This window comes from Lepus europaeus, unplaced genomic scaffold (genome assembly GCF_033115175.1).
Source record: "Lepus europaeus isolate LE1 unplaced genomic scaffold, mLepTim1.pri SCAFFOLD_3_1, whole genome shotgun sequence".
NCBI lineage: Eukaryota > Metazoa > Chordata > Mammalia > Lagomorpha > Leporidae > Lepus > Lepus europaeus.
This window is the reverse complement of record NW_026909276.1, coordinates 17,259,111-17,272,524: the sequence shown is the minus strand read 5'-3', so window position 1 is coordinate 17,272,524 and position 13,414 is coordinate 17,259,111. Positions and strand designations below refer to the sequence as shown.

General features: G+C 44.2%; 1 pseudogene; it reads left to right on the top strand.

The window, feature by feature from the left end:
* Positions 1-6,247: 6,247 nt before the first annotated feature.
* On the top strand, positions 6,248-7,086 carry LOC133755262 (egl nine homolog 1-like; annotated as a pseudogene).
* The last annotated feature ends 6,328 nt before the right edge of the window (positions 7,087-13,414 follow it).

Here is a 13,414-nt window from a genome sequence, read left to right as displayed (position 1 = left end):
CACTGGAGAGCAGTGTCAGTGCAGAGCACGCAGAGCAAGTGGTGCTTGCACACCCTGTGCTGCTCCACAAGCTGGGCCCAGCACCCAGGATGGTGAGGCGGTGGTCTGGAAGGCTGCTGGTCTAGCACGGCCAGAGCTGAGATCCTGGTCCCTGAAGGACTTCTGAAAATTTACCTGCTAAAAAAACTAGGAAGTTTCAAGAAAGGTCAGTTAGTTTCTGGGAAACTGCAACTTAGCAGATAACAGGGAATAGCAGTTTGGAAACCCCCCTTGTGCAATGGTTAAGATAAGTAAAACTGATGTGTACTGAGATAAGCAGGAATGCTGTATACAAAGATAAGTGAAATTACTGTAAACAAAAACCCCCTTCCTCTCTGTATTCACTTGCTTAAGACAATTTTGTGGTTTTTGCCTTTAAATACTGCCTGTAACCCTCGTCCAGTACCTCACTCTCAGGAGGGAGGGGTCCGTTTTGTGCAAAACGTAAATAAAGCTGCCTCTTGCATTTGCATCGTCTGGTCTGAGGATTTTTGAGTCTGGGGTCGCGATCTAAAGGGCCCAGCGGGGATTATGGTCCTTCATTTGGAGGTCCCACTGAGATTTGACGACCCACAACTCAAGCCCTCAAAAGGCCAGCCGGAGGTAAGGCAATCCCCCTCTCTGTGTAAGTGTCGTGACGTGTATTTGTCTCGAGTAGCCGCGCCTTCTGAGATTGTGCCTGTACAGGACCTGTATCTGTATGGGACCAGTGGGGGAGACAGACGTGTTCTAAGATCCCTGGTCTTAGCCTGGAGGACGCTCCAGCGGTGTTTTGGGGGAAGGAGAGAGACCACGTCTTTCTCCTTCCCGGGGAGAGCCTGGCTATCGCGCCGCTCCCATCTGAATATTTGAGTTTTCTGTTTTGTCATGCCGTGATTGTACGTGTCGTGTCGTTTGTTCTTTGTGTGTCTGTGTTTTTATTTTTATCTTCCCTGACTTTTTCCTTTTGAGACTATGGGACAGAAATTAACCACCCCCTTAAGTTTGACTCTAGGACGTTGGAAGGAGGTGCAGGAACAGGCTTATAACTAGTACGTGGAAGTGAGGAGGCGAAAGTGGGTGACACTGTGTTCCTCGAAGTGGCCTACTTTCAACGTAGGATGGCCTTCTAACGAGTCTTTTTCCCATAGTCTCATCCTGCAGGTGAAAGACCGAATCTGCAAACCTGGTCAATAAGAACACCCGGATCAGGTCCCCTACATTACAGTATGGGAGGACCTGATATCAGAGCTGCCCTCTTGGGCTTCTCCCTTCTTGCAGGACAAGAAGGACATAAATCGCCCCCTCCTTCGGTGTCCTGATGACTCCCGTCCCCACCCTGCGCCGGCGCCGCCCCCTACCTTTCCTGCCTTCTGTACCTTGTATCCCTTACAGGAGCTGAGAGAACAGAAGCCTCGGAGCCCGCCCCCCGTGCTGCCAGACAGCCAGGGGGACCTCCTGATGCTGGACCCTCCTCCTCCCTATGGACGTCAAGCAGCGAGGCACCCGCCGTCAGACTCTACCACGGAGTCTGAGGAGGGAACAACTCCCACTCCTGCTGACCCATTCTCATCACCCCCAAGCAGCCAATTGCGGTTGCGTAGGAAAATAGGGGAGGGGGGTGGTGGGGAATGGTCTTCCCAGGCTTTTCCCCTGAGGACAGTAGCTGGACAGATACAATATTGGCCGTTTTCCGCCTCTGACCTGTATAACTGGAAAACATATAACCTGTCTTTTTCACAGGATCCACAAGCCCTGACTGGACTCATAGAGTCCATTTTACTAACACATCAGCCTACCTGGGATGATTGCCAGCAGCTCTTGCAGACTTTACTAACCACTGAAGAAAGGCATAGGGTTTATTTGGAAGCCCGTAAAAACGTGCCGGGAAACGACGGGCGACCCACACAGCTTCCAAATGAGATAGATAAGGCTTTCCCCTTGACTAGGCCTGACTGGGACTTTAACACCGTGGCAGGAAGGGAAAGACTCAGACTCTACCACCAGATTCTCCTGACCGGTTTGAGGGGAGCGGGGAGGCACCCCACGAATCTGGCAAAAGGTTAGGGCCATTGTGCAGGAAAGCAAGGAAACCCCAGCAGTATTTTTAGAAAGACTGATGGAAGGGAACAGGATGTACACCCCCTTTGACCCTCTGGCCCCAGACCGGCAAGCTGAGGTCATCATGTCCTTTATTGGACAGTCGGCCCCTGACATCCAGGTGCTCCTTCAGAGGCTGGAGGGGCTTCAGGGGTATACATTGCCTGATTTAGTAAAGGAAACGCCCGAGGAAAGGGAAGACAGGCTAAGGTGGGAGCAGGATCAAAAGAAAAAAAAATGGAGGGAAAAGCGTAGAGGGAAGGAACTGACTAGGATCCTGGCCACCGTAGTTTCCAAAGCAGAGCAAGGGAGGACCAGGTCAGGAAGGGACCCGGGAGACCGGCAAAGGCCCCGTCTTGACCAAGAACAATGCGCGCTGGGCAAAAGAGTGCCCGAAGAAACAATCTCGTCTGAGATCCGTTCCTGTACTATCTCTGGAGAATAAAGACTAGGAAGGGGATCCAGTGGTGCACGACTGCCATCAAGTCCTTGCTGAAATCCACGGGACTCAAGCCAACCTGACCAACATTCCCCTGCCAAATGCGGACCAACCTGGTATACCGACGGGAGCAGCTTCCTGCAAGACAGCGAGAGAAGAGCCGGGGCAGTGGTGGTGGATGGCCGAACAAGGTCAGTAGTCTGGGCTTCTGCCCTGCCCCCCAGAACCTCCGCTCAGCGGGCAGAGCTGATCGCTCTGACCCAAGCACTCCGCGCAGCCAAGGGAAAGCAGGTGAACATCTACATGGACAGCAGGTACGCTTTTGCCACTGCCCATGTCCATGGGGAAATCTATAAGCGAAGGGGGCTCCTGACCTCCACGGGAAAGGACATTAAAAACTAACAGGAAATTTTAAACCTCCTAGAGGCCCTGAACCTGCTGCAAGAACCTAGTATCATCCACTGCTTGGGCATCAGAAAGGAGGGGGTCCCGTGGAGGAGGGCAATCGGCTCACAGACAAAGTGGCTAAAGAGGCAGCCTTGACTAGCCAACTATTGGCTGTAAAGGACTCTCCTAATGCAAGATGGACAAGGGTATTTCATCATTGGCCTGGACACTCTCCTTCAACAAATTACTGAGGCCTGTGTACCCTGTGCTAAAGTAAACCCCAAGCACCTCAAACCCCCAGAGGGGGCCAGGATCAGAGGGGCACGACCTGGCATAAACTGGGAGGTAAATTTTACAGAGATTTGCCCCGGCAGGTATGGAGTTAAATATCTTCTAGTATTTGTAGACACCTTCTCAAAATGGACAGAAGCCTTCCCGACCAAGAAAGAAACTGCGCTGGTAGTAGTCAAGAAAATCCTAAAAGAAATATTCCCCCGATTTGGACTACCAAAGGTACTGGGGTCAGACAACTGGCCAGCTTTCATCTCCCAGTTAAGTCAGATGGTGGCACAGGTGTTGGAAATAGAAAGTTGCATTGTGTTTATAGGGTAAGTCAGATGGTGGTACAGGTGTTGGGAATAGAGTAAAAGTTACATTGTGCTTATAGACCACAGAGCTCGGGTCAGGTAGAAAGAATGAATAGAACTCTTAAGGAAACTTTAACAAAACTGGTCATGGAGACTGGCACTAGGGACTGAGTCGAATTGTTACCTATGGCGCTGTTCCGGGTTCGAAACACCCCCTCAGCCTTTGGCTTGACGCCCTATGAAATCCTGTATGGGGGGCCCCCACCCATTGCCGATCTGTTGGGTCCCAGCATTGATTCCTATGCTACCTCCCCTGGCTTGCAGACATGGCTACGTGCTTTGCAACTAGTCCAGGAGTATGTCTGGAAGCCACTAGCAGAAGTCTGTCAGCCCCAGAACATGGGAACTCCACACACCTTCCAGATCGGGTACCAGGTCTACGTGAGGAGACATCAGGTGAAAAGCCTCGAACCTCGCTGGAAAGGACCCTTCACCGTACTTTTAACAACTCCCACAGCGGTCAAGGTGGACAGCATAGCTGCCTGGGTGCACACCACACACATCAAGAGGGCAACTCCAGAGTCCCCAATGGAGGATCAGATCCTGACACAACCGGAAATGTGGAAATTGCAACACACACAAACCCCTTAAAGATAAGACTCTTTTTAAAACTGTGTAATACTTGAGACAACTGTAATAGTTTAATTAGGATCTGTTTTGCTGTTATTTGAGAGCCTTTACCCTTCCCTTCAATACCATCCCCTGGCTAAAGTTCATTCCAGAGGGGATGCAGATTTGGATGTAATCTCTCTGCCCCAGGCATTGCAGAAAACTACTGGCTCTGCTTACACCAGGGACCTCCCCTCCCTCTTGCTGTTTTCCTGCCACTTAATAATACCCTTGGGTTTAATAGCTCTGTTAATTGCCCTCCTGTACAGCCTTTCCCTGTCCTTCCTGTTCCAATGGCCTAAAAATGATTCCTTTAACATGAATATGGCCTACACCATTTTACCGGCAAATTGGACTGGTAGCTGTGCATATGCTATGCTTCTGCCCAATGTAGACATTATTAGTGGAGGTACCCCTGTCCCGATTCCATCCTTCGATTATATTGCAGGAAGACAAAAACGAGCTGTACAATTCATTCCTATATTGGCTACGTTGGGAATTTCCACAGCTATGGTTACAGGATCCACAGGACTGGGAGTTGCGGTCCAAAACTATAAAGATTTGTCCCAACAACATATTAATGATGTACAATCCCTATCCTCCACCCTTCAGGACCTCCAAGACCAAATCGATTCCCTAGTGGAAGTGGTCTTACAAAACTGTAGGGGCTTAGACTTGCTTGCTGCTGAAGAAGGAGGTATTTGTTTGGCTTTGTAGGAAAAGTGCTGTTTTTATGCTAACAAGTCCAGCACAGTTCGCGACCATCTGGAGCATTGCCGCCTTGCCATGGCTAAAAACCCCCTGTGGAGAGGATTCTATGGACTGCTTCCTTACTTGCTACCACTTCTAGGCCCCATTGCTGGTTTGCTTGTTACACTATCTGTGGGTCCTTCTATTTTTAATAAGCTGATGTGGTTTGTTCGTGAACGCCTTTCAACCGTTCAGGCTCAGAGCGCTAAAAACCGTGGAATCTAGCCTGTAAATTTTAGGATTAAAATTTGTACAAAAACAAAAAGGGGGGGAATGAAGGACTTCTGAAAATTTACCTGCTAAAAAAACTAGGAAGTTTCAAGAAAGGTCAGTTAGTTTCTGGGAAACTGCAACTTAGCAGATAACAGGGAATAGCAGTTTGGAAACCCCCCTTGTGCAATGGTTAAGATAAGTAAAACTGATGTGTACTGAGATAAGCAGGAATGCTGTATACTAAGATAAATGAAATTACTATAAACAAACCCCCCTTCCTCTCTGTATTCACTTGCTTAAGACAATTTTGTGGTTTTTGTCTTTAAATACTGCCTGTAACCCTCGTCCAGTACCTCACTCTCAGGAGGGAGGGGTCCGTTTTGCGCAAAACGTAAATAAAGCTGCCTCTTGCATTTGCATCGTCTGGTCTGAGGATTTTTGAGTCTGGGGTCGCGATCTAAAGGACCCAGCGGGGATTAGGGTCCTTCAGTCCCCACGCAGGTCATACACCCTCAACCCTTGCACAATGAGGCGCTGAAGCAGCCGCTGGCACTGCGGGGCCTTCCCTAAGGAGGAGAAAGTGGCCTGGCCGAGGGTGTTGGCGCCGGCCTGCTTGAGTAGAAGGGGGCAGGTGCTATGGCGCAGAAACATTCCTTGCTGCTCTCCCTGCTCCAAGGCCCTGGACTAGGCAGTCTGTCCCCCACCTCTCCTACTCGATCACCGCTGCCTCCACCATGGGCAATGACCTCGGCGGGCCTGGAAGGAGGGGCCGGAGCAAGGGGACCGGTGGTACTGAGAGCCCTGTGGGAAGATGGAGAACCTGCTGTGCTGCCATAGAACCAGCGCCCGGACTGGAGGAAGCAGGAGCTCATGTGCCAGGCCCGCAGCAGCATCCCACCTTTCCCCTACACCATGGCCCAGGGCCCGTGGAACGGGAGCCCAGGAGGCCAGGAGCTGCGCATCCTTACAGCACCTCAGCTGCTGCCAAGGCTTCAGGCAGGCCACCGGAAATGCAGCCAAGGCAAAGTCCAAGTCCGTGGCCCACCCTGCAGTAGCCTCGCACCCCAGCCTCCAGGGCCCAGAGATGGCCAAAGCGGAGCCAGGGAAGGAGGAGCCTCTGATCCGCCATTGCTGTACCTGGAGAAGGCAAACCTATACCCGCCAAGCAACAGACCAGGCTATGGACTGAGCCATAGCTGTGGTCTGCAACCCAAAGGGTGGAGGAAGCCGCTTCCGACACTGCCTTGCATGAACAAGCAGGACATCTGTGTAGTGGACGACTTCTTGGGCAAGGAGACTGGGCAGCAGATTGGCGATGGAGTGTGCAGCCTGCACTACAGAGGCAGGCTCATGGACGGCCTGCTGGGTGGCCCAAACAGTGAATCATGCAAGGACATCAGAAGGGATAAGATCACCTGGATCAAGGGCAAGGAGCCCAACTGTGAAACCACTGGGCTGCTGATGAGCAGCATGGACGACCTGATCCACCACTGTAATGAGAAGCTGGGCAACTACAAAATCATTGGCAGGACAAAACCCATGCTTGTTATCCAGGCAGTGGAACAGGTTATGTGCAGTATGTTGATAATCCAAATGGAGATGGGAGATGTGTGACTTGAATATATTATCTTAATAAAGACTGGGGTGCCAAGGTAAGTGCAGGTGTACTTCAAATTTTTCCAGAAGTAAACATTGACAATTGCTGACATTGAACTCAAATTTCATAGACTGCTGTTCTTCTGGTCTGACTGTCACAACCCTCATGAAGTACAACCAGCATATGCTGCGAGGTGCACAATACCTATTGGGTATTTTGATGCAGATGAGAGAGCAGGAGCTAAAGTAAAATATCTAACAGGTGAAAAAGGAGTGAGGGTTGAATGCAATAAATCTTCTGAGTCAATCAGTAAATATGTCTTATAGAGCCTCTCATCCAGCAGTACCCTCAGTTCACTACAATAATTGTTGACACTGTTTGTTAACTTGTGAATACAAATAAATGGGATAAAGAAAAATAGACAACCAGTAGGCATTTTCAACAGGAAAAGATGCAATTGTTTTGTGTTGCATCAAACAAGAAGATTTCACTGCTGTGGCTTTGTACTGCATGATCCACTCAGAATCTGTGATTGCTTATTGGAGGGAGGTAAGCTGTCAGTGGAAAATGATTTTTACATCTGGACATGAAATATGTGCCCTGTGTAGAATTTTTTCATCCCTATATGTTGTCTGATCTGTCATCTCGCTGAGCTCATTTCATCTCTTCCTTTTTTATATCAAGTTTGAATTTGGGGTAATTTTTGTATGATTAGGTACAATTTATCAAAACTGAATGGAGAAAAAAAGTTACAGTATTATTTCTTAATCTATTTTTGTAAACTTCTTTGTACTATTAAATTTTTGCCCTGAAAGACCTCTCAAAATGATTGTTGCCAGTGGCTGATGGTTAATTCATTTTCTTTTCAATTAAAATAAGAAAAGGAGTGCTTTACCAATGGAAACATCAGATTCTTTTGTAGTCCTATTTTGCTCTAATTTGGATTCTTTTTTTTTTTTGACAGGCAGAGTGGACAGTGAGAGAGAGACAGAGAAAAAGGTCTTCCTTTTGCTGTTGGTTCACCCTCCAATGGCCGCCGTGGTAGTGCACTGCGGCTGGCGCACCATGCTGAGCCGATGGCAGGAGCCAGGTGCTTCTCCTGGTCTCCCATGGGGTGCAGGGCCCAAGGACTTGGGCCATCCTCCACTGCACTCCCTGGCCACAGCAGAGAGCTGGACTGGAAGAGGGGCAACTGGGACAGGATCGGTGCCCTGACTGGGACTAGAACCCGGTGTGCCGGCGCCGCAAGGCAGAGGATTAGCCTAGAGAGCCGCAGCGCCGGCCTCTAATTTGGATTCTTAAAGATTGTTCCTGTCATGTTTTTGACATTGTTAATAATGAAACCTAACAGTGAAACAATCACCATTTATTACCAGTAACTTCAGTTCATGTTTTATAAGGAAAAATACACTGTAAGAAGGATTTACTTTTTAGTTGTTTTTTTTAACAAAACTAAAGTGACTGGCACTAAGTGAACTTGAGATTATCCTCAGTATCGAGTTCTTAAGATAAAGGGCTTTCTTCTGCATTCAGGTGTTTCCTACAGAGGTAGATGATAATTTCCCATTTCTAAGGTTTTCCCTTTTGCTTCTCAAATTGAGTGTACTTTCAAATTTCTTGTTTTCTTCCTAATACTATCATCCATCTGATTTTCAGATCAGAACTCTGTTTCTTTTGAAGAACTTCAGGGGGCTATTATATTTGCATTGAGAAGGAAATGCGTTTTTACAGACAATGTTCAGTGAGTCTCCAGACAGCTCTTGAGACATTCCCCAAATGTGACGCCAGCCTTCTTGTCAGAACTGAAAGATGTATGCTTAGTTTAGAAAAACAAACAAGCGCAAAACCAGATAAATTTATTTTTAGTTTTTGTGCATTTTATTTTTTATATTTTAGAAAAAGAAGGAGCATTACATAATCACACAAGGCCTCTCAGACTTCTGTTACTTAAAGAATGAGTTGAGATAGACATCTTAGATTTCACTCTCCTAAGCTCTTTAGCAAAGAGCCCTTACCAATTTTTTTCAACTCCCTTCTTCAATCTTCTTTGCCAAAAGCTAAGTATACAGAAACATTTCTATATATTTCTTTTTTAAAAGATTTGTTTTATTTATTTGAAAGTCAAAGTTACACACAGAGAGAAGGAGAGGCAGAGAGAGAGAGGTCTTACATCTGCTGGTTTACTCCCCAATTGGCTGAGATGATCTGAAGCTAGGAGCCAGAAGCCTCCTCCAGTTCTCCCACAAGGCTGTAGGGATCCAAGGACTTGGGCTATCTTTTACAGCTTGCCCAGGCCATAGCAAATAGCTGCATTGGAAGTGGAGCACCTGGGACCCATATAGGATGCTGGCACTGCAGGCAGCGGCTTTACCTGCTATGCCACAGTGCTGGCCCCTCTATATATTTCAATTTACAACAGTTTTAGCATCTGTATAGTTTGTATGCAATTAGAGACCTTTTCTATGGAAAGCTCAGTGATTTTTATTAAAAGATTACTATTGTTCATGTATATATGAAAAATTTATTTAGTGAAACCGATGGTATGAATTTAGAATGATTAATATTTGATATCATGTTCTCACTTAGGAGAATCTGCAGGAAAAAAGTGGTAGTTTATTGTTTTTCCTTGCTCATGTTCAGCATTGTCCACTTCCTCCTCCAGCTGATAACATAACATCTCTATAGAAAGTGCCTCTCTGCCAGCCCGACCTGGGAGGACAAGTTATCCTTGACATTTGGTCTATAGTGCAGTGCACTGCGTTTTGCCAAAACTCAAAAGCATTGTAATTTTTAGGGTTAGTAGAAATTGTTTTAAGTAGACTGAAATCTGTTAAGATGTATAGCATAAGCTTTTAATTTGGGAGCTCCTGTTCAAATGTGTGTAGCTTTGCAGTTGTACAATTATCAGATACAACTATCCATTGTTTGTGCTTGGTAGACAGGTCTTAAGTTGTATATTTTTCCAAAAGTTTAAATACTTTCTTGGAGATCAGTGTGCAAATATCAAGAAATCAGGATATCCATTTTTTTTAATATTCGCTGAAACTATTTGATGTTATTGGGACTGTTAACTTGTCACCAAGCAGGACTATATTTAAAACTAAATTGAAAATGGTTTGTGGCCTATATGTGTTTATTTCTCATTAAAGATAATTCTTCACAGTGCTTATTTTTATTCAACACATTAAACAGTTGTAAAACAGAACTTTATCAATAGTAGGCAAAGAATTTCAGGATTCCTATATAGACAAGACTATAAAGTCATAATTTGGAAAGCAGTGTTTCATTATAAAACAGCTCTCAGGGTGCTTGTAAAGCTAATCTAATTAAAAAGATATATAAATATTCTTGAAAAAAATTGAATGGTTCCTAGATAAAATTCTGGCATGACAGACCCCCATTGTAGCAAATTATTTAAAAGAAAAACAAAAAGCCAACCATTTAAATGTTCTGTAAACAGTCTGAAGGTCATCCAACAAGTAAAAAAAAAATAGTTACTGAGGAAGATATTCTAAGAATCAGGAAGAGCATGGAGATCCAGTGGTATTTGAATCCAGATGTTCTCTCCTCCTCCTGTCAGTGAAATGGGAACTCTGTTTCAGACACAGGGAGTCAAGAGCATGATGCTTCCTCTCCTAGCAGTTGGCTGGTGAGTATTCTGAGTGTGACAAGACACACTCATTTTCCTCCTTCCCCAGGTACCTGCTTCTGGTCATATGTTATATTGAGTGCAACTGAGAGGTGGGATCTTGACCTCATTTGTTGAAGGGGGATCTACATTGTGCATAAGAATGCTTAGATACCATCATCAATTGCATGTAATGTTTATAGCAGGCAGATTTCACAAAATAGATTTCTGATTGCTGTGGATTGGAGGGACTGTTAAGAAAGAGTTAAAATATACTAAATTTTGGGGGGTGGTTGCACTTTAACAAAATAGGCAACATTTTTTACACAAAAGGTATAATTTCCATGTTTTAAAGATGTTTTAAAAATTATATTTAAGTTACACAATTCCATGTATTTTCATATGTGGAAATTTAGGAGCATAGTGATACTTCCCACCCTACTCTCTCTCCAACCCATGCTTCAACCCTTCTTCTTTCTCCCTCTCATATTCTCACTCTTAATTTTTACAAAGATCTATATTCAGTTTAATTCCTGATTGTGTAGTTAACCCTACACTAAGAGTTCAAGAAACAGTATATATATATATATATAAAAAGCACTGTTCCTCAACAATTGAGACAAGAACTGTAAACAATCATCAAGTCCCAAAATGTCCATTTCACTCCAACACATTACATTTTGGGCACTTTATTAGTTATCTCAGGTTGGGAAAAGCACATGATATCTATCTTTTTGGGATGAGCTTATTTCACTAAGTATAATGATGTTCAGATGAATCCATTTTGTCAAAAAGTACAGGATTTCAATTTTTTTATAGCTGAGTAGTGATTCATAGTGTGTAAATACCATAATTTCTTTATCATGTCATCAGTTGATGGACATCTGGGTCAATGCCATATCTTAGCTATTGTGAATTCAGCTGCAATGAACATGGGGGTACAGATAACTCTTTCATATGCTGATTTCATTTTATTTGGGTAAATTCCCAAGAATGAAATTACTATTTTATATGATAAATTTATTTTCAGATTTCTGCTATATCCCCATAATGTCTTCCACAATGGCTCTAACCAGTTTACATTGGATTAGGGTAACTTTTTCCCCCACATCCTCACCAGCATTTGTTCTTTCTAGATTTCTGTATGAGAGCTGTTCTAATTGGGATAAAGTGAAACCTCATTGTGGTTTTGATTTGCATTTCCCTGATGGCATTTCCTAAGCATTTTTTCAAGTGTCCATTGGCCATTTAAATTTCCTCTCTTGAAAAATGCCTATTCAAGTCCTTTTCCCACTTCTCAACTATATTGTTTTGTTATTGAATATTCAGTAGCTTAGTTTGCAAATATTTCCTCCCATTCAGTTGGTTGTCTCTTCACTTTTCTGAGAGTCTCTTTTGCAGTGCTGAAGCTTCCCAGCATGATGTAATCCCATTTGTCAATTTTGGCTTTGATTGTGCTTCTGGGTTCTTTTCCAAGAAGTCTGTGCCTATGCCCATGTCTTGCAGTGTTTCCCTTTTGTTCTCTAGTAACTGGATGGTATCAGGTCATAGATTTAGGTATTTGATCAATTTTTAGTATATTTTTGTGTAAGGTAGAGGTCTTGTTTCATATGTCTGCAAGTGGAAATCCAAACTTCCCAGCACAATTTGTTGAAGGGACTGTCTTTCTCCAGGGATATATTTTAGCTCCTTTGTCAAAAATAAGTTGATTGTAGATGTGTGGATTGATTTCTGGAGTTCCATTCTGTTCCATTGGTCTTCACATCTAAGTTTGTGCCAGTACTATGCTGTTTTAATAATTACTACCCTGTAGTGTCTTGAAATATGGTATTTTGGTGCCTCTGGCTTTGTTTTTGTTGTATAAGTTTGCTTTAGGTATTTGGGATCATTTTTGTTTCCACATGAATTTTAGAATCATTAGTCTAGATCTGAGAAGAATGTTCTTGGTATTTTTTTTGACTGGCAGAGTGGATAGTGAGAGAGAGAGAGAGAGAGAGAGAGAGAGAGAGAGGTCTTCCTTTTTGCTGTTGGTTCACCCTCCAATGGCTGATGTGGCTGGCGCATCTCCCTGATCCGAAGCCAGGAGCCAGGTACTTCATCTGGTCTCCCATGTGGGTGCAGGGCCCAAGGATTTGGGCCATCCTTCACTGCCTTCCCGGGCCATAGCAGAGAGCTGGTCTGGAAGAGGGGCAACCGGGATAGAATCTGGCACCCTGACCGGGACTAGAACCCAGTGTGCCGGTGCCACAAGGTGGAGGATTAGCCTGTTAAGTCACGGCGCCAACCTGTTCTTGGTATTTTGATTGGGATCATGTTGAATCTGTAAATTGATTTTGGTATTATGGACATTTTGATAATATTGATTCTTCCAATGCATGAAAATGGAAGATTTTTCAATTTTTTAATATCTTCTTCTTTAAGATTTTTCCCTAATGCTTTATTATTTTTGTCATGGAGAATTTGACATTCTTCGTTAAATTGATTTGAAAGTATGATTTTTTTGTAACTATTGTGAATGGATTTATCTTAAACTTTCTTCATGAGTCATGTCATTTTCTGTGTATACAAAGGCTATTGATTTTCATGTGCTAACTTTATATTTTGCCACTTTATCAAACACTTTTATGAGCTCCATTAGTCTCTCAGTGGAGTTTTTTTTTTGGGGGGGGATCTCCTATGTATAGAATCATGTTATCTGCATATAGGGATAGTTTAACTTCTTCCTTTCCAATTTGTACCTCTTTGATTTCTTTTTCTTGCCTAATAGTTCTGACTGTAACTTCCAGGACTATATTAAGTAACAATGGTGAGAGTGGCCATCTTTATATGGTTCTGGATCTTAGGGGGAATGCTTATAGCATTTCCCCATTCAGTAGGATGCTGTTTGTGGGTTTTTCACAAATTGCCTTGATTGTGTTGAAGAATGTTCCTTATATATACAATTTTTTAAAGTTTTAATCAGGAATGGATTTTGTATTTATAATGCTTTCTCTTCATCCATTGACATAACCATATGGTTTTTGTTT